The 19,487-nt window shown below is 43.8% G+C and overlaps 1 long non-coding RNA gene across 1 annotated transcript; it reads left to right on the top strand.

The window, feature by feature from the left end:
- Positions 1 to 16,854: 16,854 nt before the first annotated feature.
- On the top strand, positions 16,855 to 17,374 carry LOC103645021 (uncharacterized). The gene is made up of 3 exons (XR_002266758.3): positions 16,855 to 17,019; positions 17,106 to 17,219; positions 17,297 to 17,374. It is a non-coding gene; the product is annotated as an uncharacterized lncRNA (long non-coding RNA).
- Positions 17,375 to 19,487: the final 2,113 nt, after the last annotated feature.

Here is a 19,487-nt window from a genome sequence, read left to right as displayed (position 1 = left end):
ACAAAGGAGTAATGCTCACAAAAATTAACTAATCGAGATCGAGTAGTTACTCCCTTGCTAATGTCACCCAGAATTTGATCGACGGGATGATCCCTTTGAATCATCGCTCGAACTTGGGTTGGAGGTGCCGGTTGCGCTTCTTCCTCCATCACTTGATCATCTTGTGCTCCCCCTTGATCAAGCGCCTCCACTTGAGGTACCTGTTCTTCATCTTCGGTTGGGGGATGCACCATAGTTGAGGAAGAAGGTTGATCTCGTTCATCTTGTTCCTGTGGCCGTACTTCTCCAATCGCCATGGTCCGTATAGCGGTCGTCGGAACATCTTCTTCATCTACATCATCACAATCAACAACTTGCTCTCTTGGAGAGCCATTAGTCTCGTCAAATACAACGTCGCTAGAGACTTCAATCAAACCCGATGATTTGTTGAAGACTCTATACGCCTTTGTATTTGAGTCATAACCTAATAAAAACCCTTCTACAGCTTTGGGAGCAAACTTAGAATTTCTACCCTTCTTCACTAGAATGTAGCATTTACTCCCAAATACACGAAAGTACGATACATTAGGTTTGTTACCGGTTAGTAGCTCATACGACGTCTTCTTGAGGAGGCGATGAAGGTAGACCCTGTTGATGGCGTGGCAAGCAGTGTTAACGGCTTCCGTCCAAAAGCACTCGGGGGTCTTGAACTCTCCTAGCATCGTCCTCGCCATATCGATGAGCGTCCTGTTCTTCCTCTCTACCACACCATTTTGCTGTGGTGTGTAGGGAGCGGAGAACTCGTGCTTGATCCCTTCCTCTTCAAGGAACTCCTCCACTTGAAGGTTCTTGAACTCGGATCCGTTGTCGCTCCTTATCTTCTTCACTTTGAGCTCAAACTCATTTTGAGCTCTCCTGAGGAAGCGTTTGAGAGTCCCTTGGGTTTCGGACTTTTCCTGCAAAAAGAACACCCAAGTGAAGCGGGAAAAGTCATCAACAATAACTAAACCATACTTACTTCCTCCTATGCTCAGATAGGCGACGGGTCCAAAAAGGTCCATATGCAGCATCTCCAAGGGTCTTGATGTCGTCATCACATTTTTGGTGTGATGAGAGCCTCCCACCTGTTTCCCTGCTTGACAAGCTAAACCTTTTACCTTGCCTTGATTCCCATCACCGAATATAATTGAATCTTGGGAATCTTTATTCTTGACGTAGGAGGTGAACATCTTCTTCTCCCCCGTCATATGGTTTGTGCATCCGCTGTCGATAATCCAGCTTGAACCCCCGGATGCATAAACCTGCAAGGCAAATTTAGGCTTGGGACTTAGGTACCCAACTCTTGTTGGGTCCTACAAGGTTAGTCACAATTTCCTTAGGGACCCAAATGCAAGTTTTATCACCTTTGCATTTTGCCCCTAACTTTCTAGCAATTACTTTTCTATCCTTTCTACAAATTGCAAATGAAGCATTCAAAGCACAATAAATTGTAGAGGGTTCATTCACTACTTTTCTATGAACATTTGCAACATTTCTTTTAGGAACAACATTTCTCCTAGTAACATTTCTATGATACACATAAGAAGAACTAGGAGCAAACATGGCATGAGAATCATAAACATATGAATCAAAAGCATCATAACTTCTATTTCTAGTTTGTCTTTTATCATGATACAAAAAGGCATGGTTCCTTTTAGCACTAGTAGCCATAGGGGCCTTCCCTTTCTCCTTGGCGGGAATGGGAGCCTTATGGCTTGTTAAGTTCTTGGCTTCCCTCTTGAAGCCAAGTCCATCCTTAATTGAGGGGTGTCTACCAACCGTGTAGGCATCCCTAGCAAATTTTAGTTTTTCAAAATCACTTTTGCTAGTATTAAGTTGAGCATTAAGACTAGCCACTTCATCACTCAATTTTGAAATGGAAAGTAAGTGTTCACTACAAGCATTAATATCAACATCCTTACACCTAGTGCAAATTTCAACATGTTCAACACAAGAGTTGGATTTTTGTGCTTTTACTAGTTTAGCATTTAAGTCATCATTGATGCTCTTTAATTTTGAAATTGAATCATGGCATGTAGACAATTCACAAGTAAGCATTTCATTTCTCTTAATTTCTAATGCAAGGGATTTTTGAGCCTCTACAAACTTATCATGTTCTTCGTACAAGAGATCCTCTTGCTTTTCTAGTAGCCTATTCTTCTCATTTAAAGCATCAATCAATTCATTAATTTTGTCAATCTTAGATCTATCTAACCCTTTAAATAAGCATGAATAGTCTATTTCATCATCACTAGACTCATCCTCACTGGAAGAAGCATAAGTAGAGTTTCGAGTACTTACTTTCTTCTCCTTAGCCATGAGGCACGTGTGATGCTCGTTGGGGAAGAGGGATGACTTGTTGAAGGCGGTGGCGGTGAGTCCTTCGTTGTCGGAGTCGGACGAGGAGCAATCCGAATCCCACTCCTTTCCAATATGAGCCTCGCCCTTTGCCTTCTTGTAATTCTTCTTCTTTTCCCATTTCCCACTCTTCTTTTCCTGGTCACTATCATTATCGGGACAATTAGCAATAAAGTGACCAATCTTACCACACTTGAAGCATGAGCGCTTCCCCTTCGTCTTGGTCTTGTTGGGATGCTCCTTGCGACCCCTTAACGCCGTCTTGAAGCGCTTAATGATGAGAGCCATTTCTTCATCATTAAGCCCGGCCACCTCAATTTGCGCCACCCTGCTTGGTAGTGCCTCCTTGCTTCTCGATGCCTTGAGAGCAATGGGTTGAGGCTCGTGGATTGGACCGTTCAACGCGTCATCGACGTACCTTGCCTCCTTGATCATCATCCGCCCGCTTACAAATTTTCCAAGAATTTCTTCGGGCGACATTTTGGTGTACCTGGGATTCTCACGAATATTATTCACCAAATGAGGATCAAGAACGGTAAAGGACCTTAGCATTAGGCGGACGACGTCGTGGTCCGTCCATCGCGTGCTTCCATAGCTCCTTATCTTGTTGACAAGGGTTTTGAGCCGGTTGTATGTTTTGGTTGGCTCCTCCCCCCTTATCATAGCAAATCTTCCAAGTTCGCCCTCTACCAACTCCATCTTGGTGAGCATGGTGACGTCGTTGCCCTCGTGAGAGATCTTGAGGGTGTCCCATATCTGCTTGGCATTGTCCAAGCCGCTCACCTTATTGTATTCTTCCCTGCACAAAGATGCTAAAAGAACAGTAGTAGCTTGTGCATTTCTATGGATTTGTTCATTTATAAGCATAGGACTATCCGAGCTATCAAATTTTATTCCATTCTCTACAATCTCCCATATGCTTGGATGAAGAGAGAATAAGTGACTACGCATTTTGTGACTCCAAAATCCGTAGTCCTCCCCATCAAAGTGTGGAGGTTTGCCGAGAGGAATGGAAAGCAAATGCGAATTCGAACTATGTGGAATATGAGAATAATCAAATGAAAAGTTCGAATTGACCGTCTTCCTGTAGTCGTTGTCGTCGTCCTTTTGGGAAGAAGAGGATTCGTCGCTGTCGTAGTAGACGATCTCCTTGATGCGCCTTGTCTTCTTCTTCTTCCCATCTTTACGTCTGTGGCCCGAGCCAGAGTCGTTGGATTTATCATCTTTTGGCTCGTTGACGAAGGACTCCTTTTCCTTGTCGTTGATCACGATTCCCTTCCCTTTAGGATCCATCTCTTCGGGCGGTTAGTCCCTTTCTTGAAGAGAACGGCTCCGATACCAATTGAGAGCACCTAGAGGGGGGGGTGAATAGGTGATCCTGTAAAACTTAAACTTATAGCCACAAAAACTTGTTAAGAGTTAGAGTAATAATGCCAAGTGGCTAGAGAAGGTCTTGCACAATACGATAACCACAAAAGATCAAACACAGAGAAGACACAATGGTTTATCCCGTGGTTCGGCCAAGCACAAATACTTGCCTACTCCACGTTGTGGCGTCCCAACGGACGAGAGTTGCACTCAACTCCTCTCAAGTGATCCAATGATCAACTTGAATACCACAGTGTTATGCTTTTCTTTTCTTACCCCGTTTGCGAGGAATCTCCACAACTTGGAGCCTCTCGCCCTTACACTTTTGATGTTCACAAAGAATCACGGAGTAAGGAAGGGGATGAGCAACACACACAAGACTTCAAAAGATCAGAGCAACAGCACGCACACAAGTCGCAACAAGATCTCACAACACAACTCAAAGAGTTCACAACTCCACAAGAGCTCTATATGCTATCACAATGAAACAAATGCGCGAGATCGATGTCTTGGTGCTTAGGAGTGTTGTAGGAATGCTTGGTGTCCTCCTCCATGCGCCTAGGGGTCCCTTTTATAGCCCCAATGCAGCTAGGAGCCGTTGAGAACACATCTGGAAGGTTATCCTTGCCTTCTGTCGTCGGGCGCACCGGACAGTCCGGTGCACACCGGACAGTGTCCGGTGCCCGATTCCTTTCCTTAAATGGCGAAGCCGACCGTTGCAGATGCGGGAGCCGTTGGCGCACCGGACATGTCCGGTGCACACCGGACAGTCCGGTGCCCCCTTCCGACCGTTGGCTCGGCCACGTGTCCTGCGCTGATCGCGCGGCCGACCGTTGGTCCTGGCCGACCGTTGGCTCACCGGACAGTCCGGTGCACACCGGACAGTCCGGTGAATTTTAGCCGTACGCCGTCAGCAAATTCCCGAGAGCGGCCTCTTCGGCCGAGATAGCCTGGCGCACCGGACACTGTCCGGTGCACCACCGGACAATGTCCGGTGCACCACCGGACAGTCCGGTGCCCCAGACCGAAACAGCCTGTTGGCTGTACACAGCCAACTTTCTTCTCTTCTTCTTCTTCCTGTTTCTAATACTTAGACAAGTATATTAGTACACAAAACCAATGTACTAAGACTTAGAAACATACCTTTGCTCTAGATTTGCACTTTGTTCATCCATGGGTATTGATTCACATTTAAGCACTTGTGTTGACACTCAATCACCAAAATACTTAGAAATGGCCCAAGGGCACATTTCCCTTTCAAGCGCGCGCTGCTGGGCAGCCACGGCGAGTTTCGTCGTGGAGGGCGACATCAACGACGGCCGCCTCCTGGCCAAGCTCTTCGACGTCGTGCCCTTCACCCACGTGCTCCACCTCGCGGCGCGGGCCGACGTGCGCTATGCCATGGAGAACCCGGCGGCGTACGTCCACTCCAACGTCGCCGGCCTCGTCTCCCTCCTCGAGGCCTGCAAGGACGCCGACCCGCAGTCGGCCGTCGTCTGGGCCTCCTCCTCCTCCGTCTACGGCCTCAACGACCGCGTCCCCTTCTCGGGGCTCAGGGGGCGGGGGCATCGCGGGAGGTCGCGGGCGGGGGCACGGAGCCGGGATCCGGGGCCGCCCCACCCACCGCCCTCGCGGATCCACCATCAACGCCGATCCCGTCGATGGAAGGTGAGCGGGGCGGCCACGTTGATGGCGGGGAGCAGAGATCGAGGAGCGTTGATGGCGGGGAGCGTAGATTGCGGATCGAGGATCTCGGATCGAGGGTGCATCGGCCGCGCTGCTGGGGCTCCGGTTCGCAGGATCGACGTTGATGGCGGCTCGGCGTCGCGTGGATGGCGGGCAGCAGAGAGACGGTGGGTGGGCAGAGGGAACCGGCAGAACAAGCACCTGTGCACGCCTACACTACACAATTAAGTAGTAGTAGAGATATATATATTCTTGTCTATGTTGCAGCCTTGAGAGAGGCCATGGCCCCTGGCTCCGCCCCTGCCCCCTATCATCTTGCATGCTGTGTAGGTTGTCGAAGGACTTGGGCCTAGGGTCCATAGGTCGTAAGTGGAGCTCAGACTAGAACACGTAAGCCATGAGTGGGAGACGGACCGGCTCTCTTCCACGGCACAGATCAACGCTACACGTAGCTAATGCGACATGTATGCACAATATTGATGACGAGAGTAGTCCTTCGGTCAGATGTGAAATCCACTTCGGTAGCTCCCTAACGTATCATCTGACGACTCTGGTCTAGGTTGCACCTAGTCCGATCCCATGCACGGTATGGGAGTCATTCGGAGGCTGATTTAGGTCTTGTTCGTTTCTACCGGATTGATGGGTCAGAACGATTCCTAACCGGATTGATTCTCTAATTTATATAAACTTTGACTAGGTGGAACGATTACAGGTGCAATCCGACGGAAACGAACAAGGCCTTACCGGGGCGGGTTCCTCCCGATATCCTCTCAGACTCGTTGGCTCTTAATTAGGAACCCGGTGTTCCGCCTCCTGACACTGGCGAGCTAGCGCGGCTGTGCAGTCTTTGTCGATAGCGGCTTCCTCTACGTCGTCGACCTCGCCAACGTTCTCGCGCGCCGCCGTGGCTGCCGCTGACTGCGTCGCCGGTGCGGCAGCACCCGCTGCATTGCCGTCGCCTGTGTCAAGCATGAGCACCCGCCCGCCGAGGCCACCAAGATAGACTGCGCCGTCTAGACGGTGTACCCGCGCAAGAACTGGTCATCCATGGTGCTCTGCAACTGTGCCCACCCCAAGAACGTGGCCGCGCTCACCCTGGAGGGCGTAGTCTTCCATCTTTTGTCCTCGACACCAATGCAGTGTTCCATCGATCTGTTACTGCTGATGATGCCAGGGAGATTAGGATTATTGGTAGGCTTGTATGGAGTAAGAAGGAATAATGTCAGAAGGAGACATGCATCTAATGGTTATTGTTTAAGGATGATGACTGATGAAGGCTTTATTAATTACCACATCTCTGTTAATATGTCAAAGATGTAACGTCACCGTCTAATTTGAGGATTTGAGGACAGCATTGCATACACAGAAGAGATGTACCTATCAGCCAGAGGATCCATCTGATTTTGTTTTGTTTTGTTTTGTTTTGTATTATATAAGTTCCAGTTTGGTAAATATTAAATATAGATGGCATATGCCCTCCAGCAGGGAAGATAATAATGTCTCAAATTTAAGTGCTGAATGCATGTTTTGTGGGAGATGTAATACACGTACGGTCTTCTGATTTTGTCATCCAAAACTGCAAGAGTGAACAAATATAGAGGGCGTACGTATCAAGCATCAGGTGCATACATTGCTCCGTACGTAGCTCCTATTAAAGCGTACGTGCGGTATATATTAATTGCTCCACCTCTTGCACTCTCTCTCTCACCACGGTGGCATGCATGTCTCATACGGCAATCCTAAATCAGCTACTCCCTTCTTTCTAAGTTACAAGATGTTTTTTATTTTTTTGAATACATTATTTTATACTATATCCAACCCTGCATAGAAATATTTCATGCCTAAAAAAATAAAAACATCTTATAAATTACGATGGATAGAGTACTTCATCGACCGACCTTTGCAACGGGAGCAATTGTTACATCTTATAAATTACATATGGCGGGTTTTGATGAGTTTGGGTCTCAAAACTTGGCGCCAACGGTTCTAGAGGGAATCAGTGGCGGCACGTGGCGTCACAGCGAAGGGTACGTTAAGGCGAAGCAACTTCGTGTAGAGCGTGTGGCCATCACATCGAAAACTTAGGAGTTGGTCTAATTTTTCTATGGCGGAGTAGATAGACTCTATGTAAATAGTGGTAGTTTAGGAAATAAAAGTAACCATCTATAAATAGAGGAGAGAGCTGGTTAGTTGAGTATCTCTTTGGCTCTTGTTTTAGAACTCATAGTTTTCCTCTCTAGGTTTTCATCAGTTTTAGGCGGAAGATCCACAACGATTTTGTTCTATCGATTGTGTCTTGTAATCTACAACGATTAATCTGAAGAAGGGTCGCTGGTTTTGCCCATAGGTTTTGGTTGGCTTCAATCTCAGTTTGTTCCTTTGCTGAATTTTTGAAGTCTTGTGTTCTCTTAAGTTCTTCGCTTCTCTTCTCTTGAGGATTTGTGGAGAACCTTAGAGTTCTTGTGTTCTGGGTGCTGTTGCGATTTATTGGTGGGTGATATATACTCCTATTATCACTTCTTACTCCCTTTGGTGCAGTTTGTGGTTATGATCTTAACTGATTTTGTTTTGAGTTCGTTCTAGAAAACCCCAATTCTGTTCGTATTTTCAGATCTGCGATTGATTCACAAGTCCGATTAGCTCAAAAATTGTGAAGACCTTGGAAACATATTTTTCTAGGCGTGTGCAAAATTTCATTTTAATCGGAGTTCATTTGGTTCAGTTTCGAATCTGACAACTGAATTTCGTGCTGCTGAAATCAACTCTTGTTCCCGATACATTTTGGACCGTGTAGGACTTTTCGGTATACGATTTGCGATAAGTTTATTTTGCTGATCTCGTGTGTGTATTAGGAACATTTCGAAATTATGAGATCGCTGGTTTGCTGATATGATTTCTGGTTGAGCATTTTTTTTCATCTCGATTGAAGTGAAGTGTTCACATTCAATTTTTAGCAGCAAAATTCGATTGGCTCCCATTCACCTCACTGGTTCTTCAGATTGTTATCATCCAGGTATTTGTTGGAACTAACAGAATCTGTTTTATAACTAAAAGCATGCCACAGGCTGTCCATACGTTCGTTATTTTGGGAACCGTACACGTTATTCAATAAGAGAAAGTAAAGTTTAAAAAGGTAAAAATCTCACAATTCATCTTAGGATCAACATATCAATCCCAAAACACATGGAGCAGTGTCACACCCGTTTCCAAAGGGGCAGAGCCGAGTGCATAGCATATGTGTGCCAGGATCTATTTCCACACATATGTTGACGTCACAAGTGTAATATATCAAAAGGACAATGCATAAAAGCTTAAATAACGATTATATTAACATATTACACTTCGAACAGACATAATGTCTTAACCTTTATTCATCAAAGTACAGCGAAACATGGACATCCATCCACAGGAAGATGACCGGTGGTATCACTAGACTTAGCATCCATGGAGTTCAGCATCATATCTTCATCTGCAACTTCTGATCAAAATTAAGCAAGGGTGAGCTCACTTATGGTCGGGGCTCAGCAAGTGGGGGAAAAACTAAGGCAAGGTAACAAGGTGAGGCTGAGGTTGAGCAGTAAGCATTTTAGTTGGTCAACATTTTATTATCAACACATGTCTTACTAATAAGTGTGAATCCCAAGTATTCCCATTAAACAAAGGTATAAGAGTATATCAAAAATACTTAAGTGAAACCACTTAAGCAAAACCATTGGCAGATCATCGGATCTCGATTTATTTCCATCTTCAAGTTCAATTATCATGTGAGGAGTCCAGGCTGCTCATAACCGTGAGCACGGCTGATATATCAGTTTTACACTCTACAGAGGTGGTGCATCTTTACCCATGGGTCGCGATTCCCTTCTAGCCTGGGTTAGCTAGACCCGTATTCACTTCCGAGGTGAATGGCCAGGGTCTCACTACGAGGCTTCTCCATAGAGTCCTCATTACGCAAATGCTGGAAATGGTCAAACTGCATAAGGCACACCTACCGTAACCAACTTATAGTCCAGACTACAGGGTAAAGCTTTAGGAACTATGCCCGTATCCAATCTGCCTGAGCCAGAACTATAAGAGCTTGCTAGATGCCCCCGTGCTGGTCGACCACGACCAGCACCCAACATAAGACTTCCCTAGTTATTTAGCCAAGACCAGAGCCATGATAGTTCTCATGGTAGCACTGTTTTCCCGGGTGGTCACTCCATGTTCCAATTAATATGCAATAATCTTGTTTAACCATCGGGTTAACAACAATAATGAAAACTTACCATTTTGGAACATTAATATCATAAGCGGGAGTGACTGCATAAAGTTAAGTTGTAGCAATAGCATAGCTACTAATGTAAAGTATAATTCCCAGGTTTGATCAAGGAATAAGGTTGGAAAGGTTATCTAAATAGGTAACCCGTCAAATTATGCATATATATCCAAAAGAATAAACTTTATTAAATGTATTGTTTGGGATCAAACAGAGTATGCAGAGAGAGAAGTCCACTTGCCTTGCTTATTGAAAACTTGAGGTTCTTCCACGGATAGGAATAGATCTTGATTCTTAACTACTAGATCAACCACTGAATATCACACAAACAAACAAGAAGAACAAACACCATTCAATAACATACAACATTCACCATACGTAAAGCTAAAAGAAAGCATAACGAAAAGAGCGTTCGCTTTTCAAAAACGTCGTAAGTAATGGTTATAGCAAGAAGGTATTCCTTTCAAAAATGTGTGATCTATAATTTATAAAACAAGACATGAGCTTAAAAATATCTTAATTAAAATATACAAATATTGGGTTCATCAATTTTAATCTTTTATAAAACGCCATATGTGATACGTCTAAGATAAAGGATTTATAAGATGATAAAACACGTTATAACAATATTAAACCTTAGAAAAGATATATGTTATATCTAATGTTAATGGGCTACTAATCACGGTATTAATTGTAGAAGCATTATGAAGCATATTATTAATCATTCACTTATGACAAATTAAGATATAAGTCTAAATAGGTTTTATGTGAAAAGATCATTATTATTAAACACCTATTTATGGAAAGTTATGATATATGATTTAATGAACTTTTTATGAAAAAGACAATGAACAACAATTATATTTTATTTTTATTAGAAAGTACATGTCCTATATTTTATTAAGAAAGCTATATACAAAACAATATACAAACTAACATTATTATTAAAGAACATGAACACTAATTTCCTTAGTTTATTCTTTAAGAAAAACTAAGTGACACATATATAAATAATATGAACTAATTTTGATTAAATAATTAAGCCTATATAACCAGTTGTAAACAAATATAAATCTAATTAACTAGGTTATGAGAGGACATAATTACTCTATTATTTATCTTTATATTTAGTTTAAAAACATATGACCTAGATATTTAAAATGAATATTATATTCATTGGTAAGTTATTAACTATTGTTTTAGTTATAACGACGTGAGCACTTAATTAAGCCATTATATAATAATTAGAAAAGTCATATGACATATTACTATTTAGTACGGCTATACTTAAACACCTATAATAAATCTTATTAAATCAAAATCATGATGTCTATTAAAAAGGGCATTTTAAAGTTAGAAACAAATTATCTAATTCTTTAGTAAGAAACCTATATTTATCAACATATTATCATTTTCTTTATTAGGAAAGTATAAGTGCCTAGTTAAGTCATTTTAACATTATTATAAATTCTACTCTTTCGATTTCTCCTTTCTTTTCTAAATAGAATTTATACGTATATCTAAAAAATATTTATTTATAATTCTTCTAACATTAATATATTAGAATTAATTGTAAATTACTAAATGAGACTTTTAATAACCTATTCATGGTTAATATGATATAAATGAACATTTTACTATTCTAAGTAATTAGGTGCTATACTTATGGATACATTTATTATGAACAGTAAAATATATATATTTTCATTCGACCAAAAATACGTGGCTTAATTCCCATTTTAATTTCTAAAATTATACTTATATTAATACTAACCAATTATCGCTCCATACACTAAAGCGAAATTAATTATAAACATTTCTAGTATGAAAACCACTGAAGTAATAAATAGTGACTCTGTTCATTTTTAGAATTATAAAATTATATGCATATTCAAAATAGTGCCACGGGGTTTGATTTCGGTTATACGTATACATCGCAACTCTCTAAAATCGTACACGTGAATCGCTAAATCATCTCAAAATTACAACAGTAATTCACAAAATTCATAACTTCAAACATGATAAAAATAAACTCAAGTTGTTTTGGGTTGTCTCCAACCTTGGATGAACGGCGAATGGCTCAACGGGCAGGGAACGACGAGGTTTGACGGGGTTTGGACACGTCTCCGACGAGACACGATAGCGAGGCACGATGGCGAGCAGGTCGCTACTCCGGCCTCCGTCCACAACGGCGTTGACAGTGAGCGAGCACAGTGGCAGACACCGGCGAGGGGCGTGGACAGTCCAACGAATCGGCGAAGGCGCGGGCAACGGGACGTGCTCCACTGCGAGAAGGAGGAAGGCATGAGGAGAGAGAGCAAGCTTGGGCAGGGAGAAGGAGAGGGCTCGACGTCGGATTTTATAGAGGAGAGGGAGAGAAGTGAAGGGTCGGTCTTCATGGCTGCCATTAATGGCATCCGCATCAATGGAGGCGGTAACGACGGCATTGAAGCTCCCTTAATGAAGGAGAAACGGACGCGGGCTTCGGGGCTTCACTCGGGCGCGGCTGGCACGGGACACGGCGCGCGGGGTCTTCGTCGGGGCGGTCCTTGGCTCGGCGTCGGGCTTCAGGGGCACAGGTGGCTATGCGAGGCTGGGGCGGTCCTTGGGCGGGTGCGCGGTCGACTCGGCAGCTGGGCGCGGGCTCCATGGGCGGTTGGTGCAGGGGCTCGAGCACGGGCTCGGTCGGCTCCAGGCGGGGACGCGCTCGGCGGCGTCAGGTCTGGCTGGGGCGGCTTGGCGCGCAGGGCTTGGGTGGCTCTCGGCGGCCCGAGGGAGAGGGAGCAGGGTAGTGGGAGGCGCGGTTAGGGTAGGAGCGGCGGCTGATCCTTGCTGGGCCCTGGTGGGCCGAGGACGGTTAGGGTTTAGTTTAGTTTAGGGTTTTTTCCTTTTTCGAAATATAACTCTAAATAATCTCTAAAATTTATAAAAATTATCCCAAAATTATTTATAAATATAATATTTATTTTTGACTAATAATTATATTGTTTTTGTGAATTTTTCATTTAAGAAGAAATGTTATTAAATATTCAAAAACCAATCGTGCACCATCAAAATTATTCCAAATGCAAATAAATGACACACAATTAAATGAAAAACTTATTACCCTGATTACCATTATAAACTAAAATTATTAATATACATATTTTCCGAAAACCTTATTTTCGCAATTCATTATTATTTTATAAAATGAGATTTTCTTTACAAGATCAAATCTATAAATTGGATTTGCAAATCATTTCAAACAAAACATATGATTCGGCATGAGTGCAACAAACACTTGGAAAAATTTTTATCTATTCAAGAATTGTTCAAATTATTTATATTACCATTTTTTTCCTTTCTATTGAAAAATAATAATATAAACTAAGTTATCTTCAATTGATGGATTTAGAGTGTTACAAGCAGCGAGAGAAGGTGCAATAACCCTCGGTCTCAACATCCCAACAAACTAAACCCATGACAGAAGACATCAACGCAGTGGTAGCTTACAGAGTAGTGAAACCGCGGTAGCTTACACAGTGGTAGCTTACAGAGTGGTGGCGAAACTCCGATCCCACTGAAAGAAAATGAGACAAGCTTCCAACGGTAGTGGCAGCAAAGCATCGGACATACAAAAGACCAAAAGCGACCTCGATGGCAAAGCGTCCAGAGCCAAGTATCCACCAAGATGAGAGGCAACGACAAATCAAGAAGTCTGCAACGACAAAGTTTCCGCCCAATGCATCAGAACCAACGACATCGGTTGCAAAGCATCCACCGTGAGGAGTAATAGAATGTTGGCGACAAAGCACCCACCGGAGAAGCGACAAGAAAAAATGGCAAAACTTCCACAAGAATTCCAAGACCGCTATATTAATTACAAACAAAGGTGTTGATTGATATAATTAAAGAACATACAGGCGTAACAAAGAGCTCCCTCTTCCAATCCCGTAATTATCAGTGATCTTCTCTTTTAGTAGCCAGCAGGGTTTACAATTTTGGACTGAAATTTCCGAAATTTCCTGGATTTCGCTCGGTCCGAAAAATATATGTTTCCGAAATTAATATTTTTAATATAATTTATATCCTTTTTGTTTTTTAAAAAATAAATCTATTTGATTTTGACCTAGAATTTCCAAAATTTCGAAAATTTCCTATTTTTCGCTGGGGACTGAATTTTTTTCTTTTTCGAAACTGTAAACGACCCTGGTAGCCAGGGGTATAGGCCAAGATCCAACGAAGCTAACGATAGAATCTAATTTTTATTTGAACAATGCATTGAGAATAAGCAAGCCAACAAAAAAGGTCCGTCATTACAAGAATGAAACTTCCTAACTAGAATACAGAGTGTTTATTCTTAAGCCTCACCAATTAGCAGCGTACGTGATGAGCATCTCCTATGAACTGGTGCAAGCACCTGCTCCTCGCCTCTTTAGCCGCATGCTTCGCTGAACCATATTTCCATCTGCTCAGACTACAGTGGCGACACACCCTACTGTTGAGGCTATCATGTCGCATCGCAGGCTAGTCATCCCAAAACCTACGAGTAGGCCTACTGATACCCAACACTACAGGAAAATGCAATTTTTCCGACGGCCGATACTATTTCCGACGGTTCCTAGGGTACCGTCGGAAATAGCGCTATTTCCGACGGCCCACGGCCAGCCGACGGAAATAACTCTATTTCCGACGGCCCAGGTAGTGGCCGTCGGAAATAAGTGGAGGCCCCTAACGGCCATTACCCGCGCGGCCCCCCGGACGCACACACACACAACGCACACACGCACACACGCGTACAGCGCCGCCGCCGTGCCCCTGGCCTGGAGCCGCCGCCCAGTTTGCCGCTAGAGCCGCCGCCGCCCGGCCGGGGCTCGCCAGAGCCGCCGTCGCCCGGGGCTGCCAGAGCCGCCGCGCGGACGTCCCCGCCGCCCGGTTTGCCCGCCGCCGCCGCCCGGCCGGGGCTCGCCAGAGCCGCCGCCGCCCGGGGCTGCCAGAGCCGCCGCGCGGACGTCCCCGCGCGACGCCTGCCGCTGCCCCTCGAGCCGCCCGCCGCCGCCCGGGCCCGTCGCCCCCGCGCGGACGTCCCCGCGCGACGCCTGCCGCTGCCCCTCGAGCCGCCCGCGCCCGGTTTGCCCGCCGCCGCCGCCCGGGCCCGTCGTCCCAGCGCGACGCCTGCCGCTGCGCCACCCGTCTCAGGTTTGCGCCCCCATCACATAATCTTACTAGGTAAATATAATAGTTTAAAGTAGTCGTATATTAAAACACTGATGGACAATTAAAATCATAAAATACGTACCGAGAAATACAGGATGCAATTTTTAAGAGGGCTTTACGGAGCTCTATGAGCGATAGGGGGGGGGGGCTTCAGCTGGTGGTGCATAAAATAGTTTTAGTAATAGGTCTATAGGCGATACTTAACTAAAATAGGTCTAAACTTATGCGTCACCCGTTTCGGTCCAACACATTGCTTAATAAAGTAGTGTGTTGTACCGAAATTGTCCCTTTTTGGACAGCCTTAGAGTGAACGACATATCAAATAGGATTTATGATGAGTCAATGAGTTTGAGCGAGATTTTGACAGCATAACCCTCTTGTTCTCTGTTGCACCATTACGGGCGTGCAATGGAGAACAATAGGGTTATGCTGCCGAAATTTCGTTCAAACTCATTGACTTATCATAAATCTGTGATATGTCGTTCACTCTTAGGTGGGTTTAGGACCTATCCTTTCCTATAATTGTAGGACCACCGGCTGATAATATATCTAGAAATTAATGAACTTGTCTTGATCTTTAATTAGTCGAACGATGGGTGATAGTCGTCGCTGGATGTATGAAGGCTGGCGAAAAAATGGCCCTTCGCTTGAGTGGATACAGAAAACCGAAGATTTTATCAATCGTGTTTTTTCTTCGTCAAGAAATGGTCGAGTGTGGTGCCCATGCAGTGTTTGCAAAAATTATCAACGTCAAACCAAGAAAGAGATATCTGGTCATCTTTGCAAAAATGGCTACGTGCCAAATTATGAAGTTTGGGTGCATCATGGTGAGGAGCTTCCCCGTGGATATGCTCCAGAAGGTCAAGACGATTTTGACCCGGATTTAGACCGAATGGAGGAGATGGTTCAGGATTTAAGAGAGGATCCTGATTTAGTGTTTCCAGATAATCCTGAGGATCCTCAACCGCCGGAAGTTAAAAAATTCTTTGAACTTCTCAAGGCAGCAGAAGAGCCGTTGCACGAACACACGAGAGTAACCATTCTTGCTTTTGTGACGCGACTTATGGCTATCAAGTCTAAGTTCGCATTCTCCATCAACTGCTTAAATGAACTTTTGAATTTGATCAGCGACGTATTACCACCAAATCACAAAATGCCCAAAGACGTGTATCCGTCAAGAAAGTTACTCTCTGGCTTAGGTATGGAGTATCAAAAAATTGATGTTTGTCCAGATAACTGTATGCTTTTCTGGAAGGAAAATGAAAAATTAGACAAATGTTTGAGATGCAGCAAATCAAGGTTCGTTGAGGTCGTAAATGAAGATGGAGAAAAAATGACAACAGAAGTAGCAAAGAAGCAACTTCGTTACATGCCTCTCACGCCTCGTGTAAAACGGTTGTTTCTCTCAAAAAACACCGCTAAGCAGATGAGATGGCACAAAGAACGTGAACGCGAGAACCCTCAAGTTATGATGCACCCATCTGATAGTGATGCGTGGAAGGCACTTGATGATTTTGATTCGGATTTTGCTAGTGAAGCTAGAAATATTCGAATCGGGTTGGCGACGGACGGGTTCTCACCTTTCAATATGACCGCATCACCGTATTCTTGTTGGCCTGTATTTGCAGTTCCATATAATCTTCCACCTCACCTTTGCATGAAATACGATTACATGTTTCTGTGTCTAATCATTCCTGGACTAGAACACCCTGGAAAACATCTCAATGTAATGTTGGAACCTTTAGTCGATGAGTTGAAAAAATTGTGGGAAGGAGTCGAAGCTTACGATTGCTACAAGAAAGAGAGATTCAATCTTCGAGTTGCGTACTTGTGGTCGATTCATGATTTCATGGCCTACGGTATTTTTGCTGGATGGAGTTGTCATGGAAAGTTGACATGTCCAATATGTGGTAAGGATACAGATTGTTTTCGTCTTGAGTTTGGTGGGAAGATCTCAGGTGAGGCCTGAAAGGTCTCGCCCATCGAGGTCGTCTAGCCGTGGTCCTCGCTCTAGTACCCAAGGAAACGCCGAGCTGATCCGGGTGCAGGAAGCTTTGAGGCGGCAGGAGGAGTATAACAAGCAACAACAAGAGTACTGGGCTGCTCAATTTGCACGACAGCAGGAGATGATGCAGGTAATTAGATCCTCGTGAGCCTCTACTATAATTGGAGCACATATTTTCTAATATATCCTCGTAACATAGCTTTCAATTTCTTTCAGCAAATAGCACTAGGACAACGTCCAGATTTTTCAGCGATGACTATGCCACCTCCTCCACCTATCCCGCAGTTTGTACCGACTCCACAATTTAGTTGGCCCACACCTGCACCTCAGGTTATATTACTTGGCTTTTTCTTTTGACGTTGCATAACAAGAATTTAACTACTAACACATTTTTTTGAATGTTGTAGGTCCCTCCAGGAAACTTGCTAACTCCGGGAAATGAGGACTCTGAAGATGCAGTCGCTTCTTTTGTGGACGGTCTTCTAAACAGCGGAGGAGCTAGCGGATCAAATCAACCCCATCCATTTGATCAACCTCCTCCATTTGAGTAGCTTGTCTCCTTGTGTTTTTCTCGTACTATGGACTTGTGAACTTGTGGTATTGTGAACTTGTGCTATTGTGAACTTGTGAACTTATGAACATGTGAACTTGTGAACTTGTGCTTTAATTTGTGGACGGGTGAACATTTTGTGAATTTAATTGTGTGTTTCATGTGAAACGATGAATTATGGATATTTGTGGTATTGTATGTGATTCTGGATGAATTATTGGAAACTGGATATTGATTGAATTTGTGTGATTGTTTGTAAAATAAAAAGCAGGCAAATTCTGTTTCTCTATTTTTTTTAATTACTTCTGACGGCCTCTTATTTCCGACGGGGCCGTCGAAAATAAGCTGTGACGGCGTCAGGCGCCGGCGGCCGGCCGTCTGCGGGGCCCACCTCACTTTATTTCCGACGGTCCCACGCTGGCCGTCGGAAATAAACTTACTTCCGACGGCCCCGTCGGAAACGCGGATACTTCCGACTGGGTATCCCCTACGGCGTTACTTCCGATGGGACCTGCCTTAAGCCGTCGAAAGTAACTACTTCCGACGGTTCAGAGCTTATTTCCGACGGTTTAGGCCGTCGGAAACTGGACGTTTTCCTGTAGTGCAACGGAATCATATATAATACAAGTGCTCATGTTGCTTCCTACTCCTACGCATAATTTACATAGCAAGATCTATCATTCGGCCGATCGTAAACACAAAAACAGTGGCTTTCCGCTCTTGTCTCTATTATATATACGCAGGCTAGAGAGACAAGCAGTTCACTCAGATGTAGTCTGATTCCATGTACTTATTACTCATATGAATGACTCACCAACTAACCATTTTCTTGAAATATAGTCGGACAGTAAATGTTAAATCAATTCTTGTACCAGCAGACATCTCTCACTCTAGAGGGGAGAACGTGCAAACTGAACTCGTGCCTTATTAGGATGGGTTCGTTGGCCTACTTTAATTTCTAACCAACATGTAAATTAAGTTCAGGCTAATTAACCCAAGATGATCACTCAATATCCAAGTTTTTTTACCTTGTCACTAAGCATTTCTTTCATGAAAAGAGTACTTGTATGGTTTGGGACCGACATAATTAAATCCACCAAACTTCAATCTAGTCGACAATCTTGATGTGCAAGCATGCAATATTTAATTTGATTGGTGGAACACAATCATATCCAACGTAATCAATCCATCTAAATTATGCACATGCATTTACAATGTCTGGAGTGTACCATCCACTCAAATTCAGAAAAAGAATGTGCACAAGAGTAAATTTCTAACTATTTCCTTACAAGATGCTAGATGGTCATTCTATTAAATTAGATCAAACAAAACAGGCATGCAAAGCCAGCTGCACATACACACTCATGCATAATCTATGGCCCTGATCATCTTCCCTGACTATCATGTCGAATTAGATAATTGAGGCTGCATGGCAGCACAAGGTAACATTGACCATGCTTGTTAGAACATACTTATCCCTATAGACTCGATGCATGGTAATCCTCCGCTGTAAAAAGAGCATTCCTAGTGTCTCCCGAGCCTACTAGGACAAGAGTGGCCATGCCTCTAGGAATACTATTGAAACATTCATCTATCTTGGACCAAAAAAGCATAATGAAGCAAAAGCTGACACTGAGGAACCTGGATGCTGCTATGGTGTTTTCTTCTCCCCCAGCCCATGGATCTTTTATGGACTCCAGTCGTCCACTCACGAAAGGTAGCACATTAAACAATAATGTATTAATCTTTAGTACTTGGATTCAGTATGTTAGGCCATATCCTGCGGATCATTTATGAGCGTGCAAAACACTATTTTACATTGTAGACTACACTGTTTACATAGTGAAGTTTGAATAGAGAGTGAGATTGAGAGTGAGATAGTGAGGATGATGGAGATAACCTTAACAACTTTAGTAGGGCTCCTGATGGGGTTCTCGGCCCACTTGCCTGAATAACTATTTAACTGTCCGTCTACCTCATTTCAAAAGCACACATGTTTTTCTCATTTTTTTGGAGTCCGACCTAGATGGCCTTCAATCACCTGCACC

Source organism: Zea mays, chromosome 1 (genome assembly GCF_902167145.1).
Source record: "Zea mays cultivar B73 chromosome 1, Zm-B73-REFERENCE-NAM-5.0, whole genome shotgun sequence".
Classification (NCBI taxonomy): Eukaryota; Viridiplantae; Streptophyta; class Magnoliopsida; order Poales; family Poaceae; genus Zea; species Zea mays.
This window is presented reverse-complemented; position numbering and strand designations above follow the sequence as displayed.